The sequence below is a fragment of the Pollachius pollachius genome (genome assembly GCF_949987615.1).
Source record: "Pollachius pollachius genome assembly, chromosome: 7".
In the NCBI taxonomy this organism is placed as follows: domain Eukaryota; kingdom Metazoa; phylum Chordata; class Actinopteri; order Gadiformes; family Gadidae; genus Pollachius; species Pollachius pollachius.
The window spans coordinates 1,577,738-1,586,968 of NC_136940.1; the positions used below are offsets into that span (position 1 = coordinate 1,577,738).

Consider the following 9,231-nt stretch of genomic DNA (forward strand, 5'->3'; position numbering starts at 1 on the left):
CTCCTCCCTGCTGTTTCAGCCTCATTGAGAGCGTTTTATCTCTCTTTTATTTCATGTTCTGTGTGTTGTCGCCTGTCTGACCTACTTTATTCTGTACATCTCAGTCTCTATCCGTCAAGCTGCCCAGTCTGCTGACCCTGCATCAGCCGACTGACTGTCTGGGCTGGGATTAATACATATCTTAGCTTAGGGAATAACTTGGTGATAGCTGATGTTTACTTTATTTGCTAAACATTTTGTGTTGTGCAAAACCCATGGTTTGTGTGAACCACGTCTTATCGTCCTATTGTGTCTTATCGTATCGTAGGAAATGAAGAGGTATTTTAACTTGTGTTAAATCATTCCACATGCGGTATGTCCGATAGAAAACAGGATAAGATAAGGAGTAAGTTATTACTACCAGACGGGAGATTAAGGACCCTACACAGACATAGAACCTGTTACCTATCAAGTGTGTTATTAATAATTATGTGGACAGACTCTGGGGGCCCACATGGTACCAACAACAATCAACGGTTAATTAAATCAGGAACACGGGGGTGACTCTGATCCAAGCACGGAAGGAAGTGATCTTCCTGTGACCTGCTCTCACCTCCACCTTAACCCTAACACTAACCCTAACACCAACCCTAACCTTAACATTAACCCTTACCCTAACCCTAACCCTAACTCATACCCTAACATTTAACTCTAACCAACTACCGATACTGACCAGGTCAGTATCGGTAGTGACCAGGTCAGTATCAGTAGTGACCAGGTCAGTATCGGTAGTGACCAGGTCAGTATCGGTAGTGACCAGGTCATTATCAGTACTGGTCAGGTGGTCACGGTTAATCCTGTGATTAGGATGTTTGTAATGATTATTCTCCACCAATAAGAGCCTCCACTAACAATCAAACAAACCCACTCAGTCTCTCCCCTCCACCTCTAGGACGGGGCGGCCAGGGAGAGACATCAGACCCAGGAGGGATCTGACCCCAGCGTGGCCGGCTGCCGTCCTGTGTCTCCGGGCGGAGTCCTCAGCCCTAGCCCAGCGCGCGGCCGTACCGCCGGCGCTCAAACCAACAAATTAACGGGGGATCCGCCGCGGCCCTAATCCCGGCCCCTCCATCCCGCCAGGCAGACTTCACGGAGAGCTAAGCCAAATCTTTGTTGAAAGGCAGGTAGGCTCATTAGAAAAGGGGGGAGGGTGGGGGGGGAGGGGGGGGAGGGGGGGAGGCTATTCAGCCACCCCATTACCCAGAGCTCTTAGGGACGGCGGAGGAGACCCTGGCGCTGATTACATCTAGCAGGAGATGCATCAAAAAGCCGACCTGAAAGTGACTCCAAGATAAATAACCCAGCGTCGTCAAGTTTCATTCAGAGGGGGGGGGGAGGGGGAGAGAGAGAGAGGGGGGAGCTTTTAACTTAAATGGGAGAACTCAAGCAATTACACAGACAGGCAATCAGCTCGAGTCAGGACGCGGTCTGAGGACCGCACGAGAGCGGGCAGCCACCAGGACCAGGACCCAGTACCCGGGTCTATCAGGACCAGGACCCAGTACCCGAGTCTACCAGGACCAGGACCCAGTACCCCGGTCTACCAGGACCAGGACCCAGTACCCGGGTCTACCAGGACCAGGACCCAGTACCCCGGTCTACCAGGACCAGGACCCAGTACTCCCGGTCTACCAGGACCAGGACCCAGTACTCCCGGTCTACCAGGACCAGGACCCAGTACCCGGGTCTACCAGGACCAGGACCCAGTACTCCCGGTCTACCAGGACCATGTCCCCAGTACTCCCGGTCTACCAGGACCACGTCCCAGTACTCCCGGTCTACCAGGACCACGTCCCCAATCTCCTGGTCTACCAGGAGCTTGTGGACCTGGTAGGACCTGTGGTTATAGTTCTGGAAGACCACAACGAGGACATGGTGTTATAGTCCTTGACTGTGGACCTATACTGTACCAGGGACTAATCGATAGAATCCAATCAAAGTACACTACAGAGTATTACTGTCGTAAAACTACTGGAGCCGAACATAACTACCGTCGTAAAATACAGAGTAGAACTAGAATAAAGTACAACTACCCTAGCTGAATAGCATAGAATACATAGAATAGAGTAGAACGGAGTAGAACCATCGTAGTAGAATAACCACAGTAGTACAGCAGTAGTATGCAGCGGTATAATATAGGAGTGGAATAGAGAGCGCTTCGGAGCGGTCGTGGGATGCATGGGCAGAGGGTGGAGGAGGAGGGAAAACAAGATATCAAATATCACCAACATTCTTTAAAACACACACAGCCTTTCTAGATGGAGCGGAGGGACGTGTCTCCACTGTGATCACCACATCTAACACCATCTAACACCATCTACCATCACCGCACACCGGGGCACGGGGGGGTAGAGCGGACACCCACCTCGCTTGTCCTTTTTAAGAGTAATGGTTGGATCTGACGGCGGAGTTTGACGGGACGGAGAGTCAGATCGGACTGCGTGGAGCGGAATAAAAAGGCTTTAAACGTCCGTACAGTAGAAAAAGTTAGGCCGGTGTATCGCTGGACAGACGACCTCCAGGTCCGAGAGGAGAACTGCCTGACGCACGGACCGGAGCGCAGGAACCAAGTGGCACTTCGCAAATGGAGTTCTCAGATAGTATTTCCAGCGGGTAGGTTCCGTGGTGTCGGAGCCGGGGCGTCGGTCTGGGCTCTGCGGGGCAGCGGGTCCATGGCCCGGGGAAGAAGAGACACACGCAGGCGGTAATGTCCTCCGCAAGAACGACAAGTGTGCAGCGAGACGCGTCTGAAGATGCAACACACACACACACGCACACACATGTACACACACGCGACCCCCGCTTCACGCACTGTCTCCGACGCGCGCCTCCGCATGTGTGGCTGACGGACGGAGGGCTCCGGTGGAGAGCTGTTTTAGCCGGCTGACGTCACGGTGCCCGCAGCCAATCACCGCGCAGTCCATTTAGGAGCAATAACAAAGGCAGCCAATCAGCGAAGTGGTTTATTATTATGTCTTCGTTCCTGGACGCGGAGAGCATGATAAAGATCGGGATCGTGATATTATAATAATTATAATATGTTTAATGATAATAATAATAGTAAAAGTAATGTAACCAAGTGAACAATCCTTCTCGTTACGGAGGATATGTTAAAGACGCGTATAGAGGTTGTAAAGACAACATTGTCCAAGTGTTGATTTTTGATTAGACTGATTACATTTCACATCACGTGACGTGCCCCCAAAAAACACCTCAGTTCAGTCGTGTTCTCCACGGAAGTATATATTAGGTGTTTGATTTTTCCTCCTTTCAAATGTCGAAAAGAACTACTCGTTCTCATCGTACTGATGTCAAAGTGAACGTTAATAAAAATGCTCTCTTACGGAACGTAATGACGCCATCGTCTGGCGGCTCCCGGTACTGCAGCTCGCCCCGCTGATTCGCAAACCCATTAAATTAATCTTTAGTTCACTGGTTTGACCATAATCTGAAAGACCTCGATGGCTATTTAATCCGATAATTTATTTAATCCTACACTATAAATTCGCTCAATATAATTTTTTTTTCAATATAATTTTTTTCTAACGGATAAAGACTTGACATCTTTTACAACATATTTACTCGGGATAATTCTCTCCTGACATGTTCCCTAATGCAAAGTGTAGTGTGATTTATGACTTTTAAATAGCTTGTTACGGAGGTTCACTCTATCACCATCGCTGCTGCCCGGCTCACAGAGCGTTTTACCCCCAGAGAAGCCCCGGGTTCCCCCCATCAGGCAGATCAGATGAGCCGCTGCAGGTCCGAGCCTGCTGGAGCCCTGGGGCCGGCCGCGGGGACCGGGGAGGTTTTCCTGGAGAGTTGGAGAGCCTCTCTTCAGAGTGACTTGAGAATCAGGGAGCAGATTAGTTTAGTTTGCTATTAGATTAGTTTTACATGACAAAACGGCTTCATTAGCGCGCCGGGGCTTCATTAGGAAGACATCAGACTCATAAAGAATATCTCCTTCTTGGGTGTAATTGTTTAATTATTCCGTCCGCTACGACTTGATTTCCCTTCTGGCAGACGACTTCTCCCGGCTCTTCCTCCTCCTCCTCTTCCTCGTCGTCTTCAAACCGAGTCGAACAAAAACGCGCCACGGACGCCAGTGAATGTCCCGCTCTCCCAGGAATGATTAATTGATATAAATGATTAAAACAGAGGAGAATTATGAAGCGGAATTGAAAGGGGTCCTCCCAGAGCGCCCTGTTTGTTGCGGGTCTGTTTTAATGAGCTTTTCATAACTGGGCAGGAGAAATCACTCCTCCTCCTCCTCCTCCTCTTCTTCCCGCGGAATAATTACGACAAGGAAGGGCACATGGGACTGTGTGTGTGTGTCTGTGTGTGTGTGTGTGTGTGTGTGTGTGTGTGTGTGTGTGTGTGTGTGTGTGTGTGTGTGTGTGTGTGCGTGTGTGTGTGTGTGTGAGGTTTTGTTTGCGTTTATCTTGGTATATTATAAACATCAACAATAGTGTGTGGGGGGGGGGGGTCTCAACACTCTCAACTTAAAGGACTTCAGATGAAGAAGGGGCTAATATCTGATACTACTGGAATACTTTGAACATGGATTCATAGGATACTATGATACCGGTCTGTAGTACTGGTTCTGGTAGTGTTCTATGTGTTGCGTGTGCGTGTGTGTGCGTGTGTGTGCGTGTGTGTGCGTGCGTGCACTCTATCTGCTCAGCAGAGAGGTGGGGGGGGTGAGCCGGCCTGACTGATGCAGGAGATTAAAGCCGTGATTATCTCCTGATAGAGAACAAGCCTCTCAGGGGCGTGCACGGGTAGCGTGCACGCTGAAAGTGCACGCTGCACGTACATGCCGTCCAATCTCCAAATGAGATCTGCTAAGTGAGTAACTGGCTGCTTGTTCGCAAACACTTTACATCACGGACCAAGCAGACAGACAGACCTCTGGAGTGGGGAGGAACACAGGCCAGATCCCGTTCATAGGGGGAAAACGTTATTGTCCGTCAACGTGGGGACGCACAATTCTCTTCGACGTGGATCATGTTACAACATAAAGACCCACAAAGTTCGGACGAAAACGTTGTTCCTCTTTCTCCTGACAGATGTACTGATTGTAAGTCGCTTTGGATAAAGCATCTGCATCTGAATGTAAAACATTGTAATGAGCTCCCTGACACTCTGACAGAGAGGGAGGGGCCTTCGAAGTCGGGTGGACCTGATGCGACCAATCAGCGGCAGGCATTTGTAGCGGTTCAAACTGATTAGAGGCAATATTGTGGTGAAGCCGTCTGCGAGAGCAGGACCACTCCACAACGCTGCCCTGAAGTCTCTGATGAGGTCTGGGCCCACAAACCATATTATACTGTACATATGTATTATATTGTATGTATATATGATATTGTAGAGAGGAACTGAAGCTCTGTCTGGCCGGCTTCAACATCACTAGTGGGCGTGTCCCCCCAGATGATCCATCTTTCGATCTACCGGTCTGCCCAGTGGGCCAACTGGGAGCCTAACCCCTCATACATCTGGGTGGACTCTCCCAGTACTGACGTCACCGGAGGGTTAGAATCTGAAATGGCTTTTGACACGAAAGTCTGCTTGCTTGGATGAGAATGAGTGTGTGTGTGTGTGTGTGTTTGTTTGTGTGTGCGTGCGTGTGTGTGTGTTTGTGTGTGCATGTGCTTGTGGGTGTGTGTGTTGTATGCAGACACGTGTGTGTCGTATGTGAACATGTGTTTACTTGGTGGGTATAGCATGTAGCGTTCTCTGCGTATCTAAGTGGTCTGTAATCGCAGTCTGCTGTTCGGTTTCCTCTTAAAGGATAAGCACTGTAGCGTAGTGACACACACAAACACACACCACACACACAAACAACCATCATCCACACACATACACGGACACACACACACACACACACAAACACACACAAACATCATTCACACACGCACACACACTCAACACATACACAAACACACTCAACACACACATAGCCACCTTTATTCACACCCACTTACACGCATACTCGCACACACACACACAACACACACACTCCCCGACTCAAACAGCCTGCACTGCTTTCTAGAACAATATTGCTTTAATGAAATGTTGTGAATCCTTAATGAGCGCCACGTCTCGTGATAAATCTCACAATTATTCTTGCGCACGTGAGCGGAGTGTGAAACTCATCCGTCAGGCCGAATTAGCAGGGATGCATTAGGCTACGGTGGCTGGTAGGGACACACTTTATTAGACGCTTACACCCATTCCTTTAATTGGAACCATTTTTCATTTGGCTCCCAGCCTCACTATAGTGAATGACTGCTCCTTCACTTCCCATCCACACAGACGCCGTTTACACAACCGTGGTACGAGCCCCACAGAGTACACAACAGAGCCTATTTATACATTATAAATCTATATATATATACAAAGTGCACAGGTGGAGATGTCTTCATTGTGTATTGTTTAGAATTGGGGGGGCTGTACTGATAAACAATACATTTGTGTTACTATGTATGGCTGCTACATTTAACCATTTAGCAGACAACTTCTCCAAAGCAACTTACAGCGACTTTAGATTTCATTAATAAGCTTGGAGGGGTCAGGGGTCATCATGCTATAGGAGGCCTACAGGTAGGTAGGGGTCAGGGGTCATCATGCTATAGGAGGCCTACAGGTAGGTAGGGGTCAGGGGTCATCATGCTATAGGAGGCCTACAGGTAGGTAGGGGTCAGGGGTCATCATGCTATAGGAGGCCTACAGGTAGGATGGGAACAACAAACCCTAGCCCACACTATCCGCCCCCCTGTACAACACACAACTACACAACACACAATGAAGACGCACAATCGCGGCGGGCATCTCCAGCTGTGTGCTTTGTTTTACAGCGCCGGTCAACAGTGGAGATAAAACGCTGGATTGATTCCTGAGGGGAACTCAGCCCCGAAACCACTCCCCAAAACACGGGGTCCTGATAGAAGCGCTGCCTTTAGATAGAATCAACCATCGACCCTTATCACAGCGCTCAATTAATATAACAAGAGAGAGGAGAGAGAGGGGGGAGACAGGAGAGAGAGGGGGGGGGGGGGGGGGGGAGACAGGAGACAGAGAGAGAGAGGGGGGAGACAGAAAAGAGGAGGGAGACAGGAGAGAGAGGGGGGGGGGGGGGGGAGACAGGAGACCGAGAGAGAGAGGGGGGAGACAGGAGACCGAGAGAGAGAGGTGGGAGACAAGAGAGGAGGGAGACAGGAGAGAGAGGGGAGACAGGAGAGAGGGGGAGGCGGAAGAGAGAGAGGGGAGACAGGAGAGAGAGGGGGAGACAGGAGAGAGGGGGTGGGGGGGGGGAATGGAGGGTCACATGTGACTTCATTGTTTCTGGCTACTCAAAGTCTGCCTCAGGCCTGGCAATAGCTGGCCTCTCTCTCTCTCTCTCTTTCTGTCTCCCTCCCCCCCCCCCTCTCTCTCTCTCTCTCTCGCTCTCTTTCTGTCTCCCTCTCTCTCTCTCTCTCCCTCTCTCTCTCTCCCTCTCTTTTTGTCTCCCTCCCCCCCTCTCTCTCTCTCTTTCTGTCTCCCTCCCCCCCCCCCCCTCTCTCTCTCTCTCTCTCTTTCTGTCTCCCTCCCTCTCTCTCTCTCTCTCTCTCTCTCTCTCTTCACCCCCTGCCCTCCCCTCCCTCCCTCTTTCTCTACCTCACCCCCCTTCCTTGGTTCAGTCTCCCCCTCTCTCTCCCATCGTCTCTATCTCTTTCTCCGTCATTTTTTCCCTCCTCCCCTCTCTCGCTCTCTTTACTCCCCCAACCCTCAGTCTCTCCCCCCTTCACTCTCCTCCCCTCTTTAATACTATCCTCTCTCCCTCCCTCTCTCCCTTTTCCCTACCCCCTCTCGCTCCTCTATCCCTCTCTCTTCTCTTCTCTCCCTCCCTCTCTCGCTTATTTCTCCCCCCTCTCTCTCCTCGATCCCTCCCTGCCTCCCTCTCTCCTCCATTCTTCTCTCCCTCCCTCTTTCCTTCCCCCTTCTCTCTCAGTTTCTCTCCCTCCCTCTCTCCCTCTTTCTCTATCTGAATCTCTCTCTCTCCTTTCTCTCCCTCTCTACCTCTCTGTCCCACGTTTTACGACATGTAAATTCATAAGTAAATCACGCATTGTAAACAGATTGAGTATGAACAACTTTCATGTGTAATTTTATGGTTGTTTTTCACCAGTTTATTTCATTAGAAGGTATTTTTTTTTCATTCTCTGAGCGACACACACACACACACACACACACACACACACACACACACACACACACACACACAGAGTCCAAACCAGTCCAAGATGTGAGGTATAGCTGTGAGTGGCCGATACATATCTGCGAGCTAATAACAGAGGATTTAAGAGGGAGATTTCTTTATTGAAATTCCAAGAGTGAGATTTTTTTAATTAAATGACTGGAGAAGAGGCAATATTGAGACAGATGTTCAAATGTTTGCTCTGCTGTCGAAAGGAAAGCTTCTTAAAGCCTAATGGACGCCTTCCAGAGCTCGGACCGGGGTACACCGCACACGCTCAGAACGGACAACGCTCACCGCACACGCTCAGAGCGGACAACGCTCACCGCACACCACGCTCACCGCACACGCTCAGAACGGACAACGCTCACCGCACACCACGCTCACCGCACACGCTCAGAACGGACAACGCTCACCGCACACGCTCAGAACGGACAACGCTCACCGCACACGCTCTGAACGGACAACGCTCACCGCACACGCTCAGAACGGACAACGCTCACCGCACACGCTCAGAGCGGACAACGCTCACCGCACACGCTCAGAACGGACAACGCTCACCGCACACGCTCAGAACGGACAACGCTAACCGCACACCACGCTAACCGCACACCCTGCTAACCGCACACCACGCTAACCGCACACCACGCTAACCGCACACCACGCTAACCGCACACCACGCTAACCGCACACCCTGCTAACCGCACACCACGCTAACCGCGAACCACGCTAACCGCACACCACGCTAACCGCACACCACGCTAACCGCGAACCACGCTAATCGCACACCACGCTAACCGCACACCACGCTAACCGCACACCACGCTAACCGCACACCACGCTAACCGCTCAGAACGGACAACGCTCACCACAACGCTCAGAACTTTCAGAACGCTCACCGCGCACAACGCACCACACTCGCGTTCCAAACGCACAATGCTAAACGCTAAGAA

General features: G+C 50.7%; 1 protein-coding gene across 2 annotated transcripts in view; it reads right to left on the minus strand.

Annotated features, from left to right (window-relative positions):
* lmo4b (LIM domain only 4b) overlaps positions 1 to 3,854 on the minus strand; it is an 18,207-nt gene extending 14,353 nt beyond the window's left edge. The window contains exons 1-2 of one of the 2 annotated variants that reach the window (XM_079739223.1): positions 3,748 to 3,854; positions 2,405 to 2,693 (exon numbers count right to left, since the gene is read on the minus strand). The gene's annotated coding sequence lies outside the window, so the exon portion shown is untranslated. Of the gene's footprint in view, positions 1 to 2,404; positions 2,877 to 3,747 lie in introns of those variants that run through there. The other variant, XM_079739222.1, reaches the window with a different exon arrangement.
* Between the last annotated feature and the right edge of the window lie 5,377 nt (positions 3,855 to 9,231).